This window comes from Hemicordylus capensis, chromosome 6, assembly GCF_027244095.1.
Source record: "Hemicordylus capensis ecotype Gifberg chromosome 6, rHemCap1.1.pri, whole genome shotgun sequence".
Lineage (NCBI taxonomy): Eukaryota > Metazoa > Chordata > Lepidosauria > Squamata > Cordylidae > Hemicordylus > Hemicordylus capensis.
Genome location: NC_069662.1, coordinates 30,164,072 through 30,169,346, shown reverse-complemented (window position 1 = coordinate 30,169,346; position 5,275 = coordinate 30,164,072). Strand labels below are relative to the sequence as shown.

The window sequence follows — 5,275 nt, the reverse complement described above, 5'->3', positions numbered from 1 at the left end:
CCCTTTTAGGGGCCCCTTTTCATGAGAAAATAAGAGGCAGTCACCTCAGGCAGCAAACTATTAGAGTTCCAGCATAGAGGTAAGATGCCTTCTGCTGTTGCCATCAGATCAGCTTTGGGGGTCCAATCAGGCTCTTGCAAGCTTTGCAAGAAGCATGAGGAGAGAAAATGGGGCTACTGGCAACCATCCCTCCTCCCTAACCCTGTGCCACTTTCAAAGTTTGGAAAGATTCATTTTGAAAGGGAGGTAACCTCCACCTGAATCACGGGGCAATGATGCATTTGGCACACTGCCTCATACAACAATTCCTTGGGCCACCACTGCACCCTGAGCAGCAATCAATGGCTGGCATTATGACAAAAGAAGCAAGGACACAACAGGAGCAGTGATCCCTTTAACAGGAATTCCCAGGTGTTGTTGGCTACAACTCCCAGGATCCCCAGCTGTAATGGCTTTTGTTTGGGGATTCTGAGAGTTGTAGTCAACAACATCTAGGAATCCCTGTTAGAGGGAACACTGAACAGGAGCTACTTCCTTGTAGCAGGAGACTGATACTATTGAGGGCTACCCAACCATGGGGTGGGGTAGTGAATTTTACTGACCTTCTCTGCCTTCAGAAGTTCTCTATGTCTTCTGAAAATATGCCCTTGAAGGTTGTGCAACCATCAGGGACATATTTTCTGTGGTGCATGACATTTCTGGGGGATGGAGAGATTGGTGAAAACTGCCTGCCCTTGCACAACTGCTACTGCAGAGCTAAACAACCTCTCTGCTTCATGGAAATTTCATTCCAGTGCATGGCCATGTGGTTGAGCAGGATGTTGCCCACTGGACCTATTTTGCAGTAGGGATACTTCTCATACCCTTCTCTCATTTTGACATTTGCCATGCAAGTATATTATCTTTCCAAAATTCCCCCACAGAAAGCTGAAAATTAGATTGATAGAAGCAAAACTTGCTGGGTTCCTTGAAGAAATACAACACTGAATCATTTTCCTAAGGGCAGCTTTGATATCCCGGTTCCTCATGGTATAGATGATTGGATTCATCAAAGGAGGTACCACAGAATATAATGCAGAAACCACCAGATCTAGGTCTGAAGGGGATCCTGAAGTTGGCTTTAGGCAGGCAAAGCTTCCAGTACTGATAAATAAGGAGACAACAATGAGGTGGGGGACACAAGTTGAGAAGGCTTTACTCCGCCCCTGAGTAGTAGGAATTTTGAGCACTGACTTGAAAATTTTCACATATGACACAATGATGAACCCAAAACAAATGAAAACAATGCATTCACTAAAAGCAAGTACTCCAATTTCAATGAAGTACAAGTTATCACAAGAGATTTTCAGCAGCTGTGGGATTTCACAGAAGAACTGGTTGATCACATTGGAACAGAAGGTGATGGCAAAGGTGCTTCCGGTGTGTAAAGCTGAATAAATAAGACAAGCCACCCATGCACTAGCAGCCATCTGGATGCAGGTCTTTCTGTCCATCACTGTTTCATAGTGTAGTGGGTCACAAATGGCAACATACCTATCATACGCCATGCCCGTGAGGAGGAACAAATCTGATATCAAGAAAAAGAACACACTTGTGCCACACACCCGGCATATGAAATCTCTCTGGTGTTCAAGAGGGAATTGATCATGGCCTTGGGGATGGTGACAGATATGGACCCAAGGTCAACAACTGATAAATTCACCAAAAAGAAGTACATGGGTGTATGAAGTTGCAAGTCCATAAGAACAGCTGAGATGATGAGGAAGTTTCCCAACAAGGCTGCCAAGTAAATGACTAAAAGAAGTGTGAAGTACAAAACATTTTCCTCCCAAGTGTCAGAAAAACTCAGAAGAAGAAAAGTAGTAACAATGTGTGTTAGGCATGTTCTTCTAAGGACGTTGACAAGATTGCTGTTGAGGGGGGAAACCAAAAGAAATAGAGTTTGATCCAGAATTTAATAATGCTGCAAAAGATATTGTCTAGATTGCTGTTGGCAGAGCCACAGACAGGTGATTCATGGTAAATTGAGATGTGCTGAAATGCGATTTGGATGCCCCAAACACGGGCATATCCCTTTTTAAAAATGAGGGCTTACTGAACCCCTATAAAGCAGATCATTGCCATTGCCATACTCCTGGCTTTCCCCCTAGGGATAATTGCATGACGGCAGGGATTTCCCAGCAGCACCTGTGTGACTCTGGCATGCCCATGGCCACCATGCATGCATGGGCGGTCATTTGCATGGTCAGCAGGCATGCAGTTAATCCAATGGGAAGCACCAGGAGTATGTCGGTGACAGTGATCAGAGGAGGAGCCCGTATGTACCTACTCCTCTCCACTTTAAAGGGGCTCTGCAATACCTCATTTTTAAAGGGATGTGCCCACAATTTTCCAAATCAAGTTTTGGCACTTCCCTAAAGGCAAAACATAGTCTTGGGGACCTTCTACTCCACCCCCAGTCTATTATTAATAGTATTGGGGGGCATCCTTTTGGGACTGTTGGCAATTTGGCCTCTTTATCCCCATCTCTGTTTTTGAGGGAAAGAGAGTAGCACTTCATTCAGAATTGAATGCTACACATTATTCTTCATTTCTCATTTCATTTTCTAGCCCTTCAAATGAACAAATACCTTGAATACCTTAAACGTAGACTTAGTGCCCGTCAGGAAATGGAATACTCTGCATATCTTGGTGCTCTGGAAAAATTCTGAAGCACACAGATGCAATCATTACTGGAGACAGAATCCGAGAAGACAGAACCCACCATACTCCGCTCTGGGCCACCCCTTTCCTCTCAACATGAAGCGATACATTTGCTGGAATCCCCATTATTCCCTATGGGAGGAATTAAAAAATGAAAAAACTTCAAAAATTCACATATAATCACAGGAGTCTCCAATTGCTTTGCTGTTTGGTGGGTGGTAGGCCCACCACCCAACCCAGTTTTTTTGCCCCTAGGTACTCCACCTAGGGAATAATGGGCAGTAATAAAAAATTTCAATAATTCATTAAAAATCATAGGAGTGTCTGATTACTTGGGGGGGGGTTGGGTGTTAGTTGGCACCCATGGGTGCCTACCACCCAATCCAGTTTTAGAGGCTCAAACCAGCTTGAACCAGTTCAAAACAGTTTGAAACTGTTCAAACCAGGTTCAAATACGAACCGAACCAAAGGAGGATTCGAGCAAAACCAAAACTGAACCTCCTTAGAACCCAGTTCTCATTTGAACTGAACCAGACAAACCGATTTTGTTCACATTCCTATTGGGGACAGGATCCACCTTATTTATTTATTCATTATGTCTCTATGTAAACCGCTTTGGAAACCTTTGTTGAAAAGCAATATATAAATTGTTGTTGTTGTTGTTTGTGTGATTTACATCAAGTCAGCCAATTAACCTGTCTCTGAACATGTTCACATCAGTAATATGTTATCAGTAAACTATTAGAGATTTTTCCCAGCTTACACTAAATTTTACCTACAATTTCATATCAAAATAAAATGAACTGTGTTTCATAACACTTCATTTTATGTAAAAGAGAAAGAGAGTGAAAGTGAGACAGGGGAATGTATAGAAGTGAAGTTAGATGGAGGAAATGTTGCCTGATTTATTGGAGCCACTCTTTTTAGTTGAGTCAGTCAGTCAGTCCTTTATTACGGTCATGGACCAGTGCATATTTTTAGTTGAGCGAAAGGTTTTTTATTGATTATTAAAGTAATGATGACAGTCCTATCATGAATGTTTCTGCCACAATGGTTTTATTATCTTTATGGTTCAGTAAGACTCTGCTGCAACAGGCAAATTTAGCACAAAATTTCTGACATGCACAGGCACAAACTAATGCATGTTTATTCAGAAGTAAGTTCCCATTGTGTTGCTTCCTCTTAAATGTGTTTAGGATCGTAGCATAAATCAATTTTCAAAAGATAGGGCTCTTCCTTAACTCAAGTGGATCTATTTTTAAATATCAGTGAGGGCTGTGATCTCTTTACTTCAGTGAAAATGCTCAATACTCACTTTGATTTATTCCACACATTCTTTTATATTGGGAATAATGAAACCTGCTGGAAATGATAATCCTGGATACTGTCAGATGCTGATTAAGTAGACTCACCCATTGGTTAACAATTCCTTCAGCAATATTTATTTTTCCAAACCATAGAATGGAGGCAAAACTTCTTTGGCCTCCAGTCTATATCAAATGTTTGTTTTGCATTTGTTTGTTGTAATATCAGTTACTTAACAGATAAATATTGGAGCTGTAGTTGGGAATGAGTAAGAGGAGGGCGAGGAGGAGGACGAGGAGGACAGACTGAATTTACCTAAATCAAAATAATAGGGATTTTCCCCAAGTGTTTTGGTAATAGAAATCAGGACGTTGTCTTAAATTCAGAGTCCTATTCCTTTCAAGTAAATGCAGGTATAACCTGTATTTAACCTCAAATTTTTAAAGGGATTGTCTTAAATTTAGAGGCGGCTTCTATTCTGTTAAATATGGGTATATAGAGACAATGACTGACATCCAGACTAATCCAGCAACTAGTGTAATGCACAAAGATCCCACATAGCTGAGCAGATGCTAAGATTTGCTCACTCCCTTGCAATCTTGGATTACTTGCAATACACAATAGATTTGCATCATTCCCTACAACATATATGGACTGAGGAAGAGGTTTCCCAACAGCAGGCATGCCACAGATTGCACAAGCACACTCTGTTGCATCACTGAAACACTAGTCTGGAATTTAGGCTCCCATTATTGGAACTAGCATATTTGTAACACAAAAGATTATCTGTAACCTACTTAGGTAATTTATTTGCACTAATGCGGTGTTAGTGCGGATGTCAGCCATGTCTTCCCTCACACATTTAATAATAACTTTTATCTTTTTATTGGGTGTTCACCACTCAAAGTAGTCTTCACTACTAAAAGCAAAGCATGCACCCATTATTGCAATGACATGCTTCTACATACCATGCCAACAGATGTACACTGAGACATTTTCTTTTTTGCTACAGTATGCAGAAGAGTATTGGTATAACAATACATAAGTACATTTGATTCCGTGGTAGAAAGCAATACACAGTAAGAAAAGCAGTGGCAATGGAATATTAAATGCATATATGAAGTCACCCAGTCAGTCCAAAGATGAAACAGCATGCTGAGAGTTGATTTATTTACACTCACTTTATTCCAAGGATTAGAATGAAGTGTTTCACATACATTAATTCCCCCACCCCCAGCACAATACCTCCAGTGACTGTTGCTGGTGT

The 5,275-nt window shown here is 41.1% G+C and overlaps 1 pseudogene; it reads right to left on the bottom strand.

Annotated features, from left to right (window-relative positions):
• Positions 1-857: 857 nt before the first annotated feature.
• Positions 858-2,767, bottom strand: LOC128331080 (olfactory receptor 14A16-like; annotated as a pseudogene).
• Positions 2,768-5,275: the final 2,508 nt, after the last annotated feature.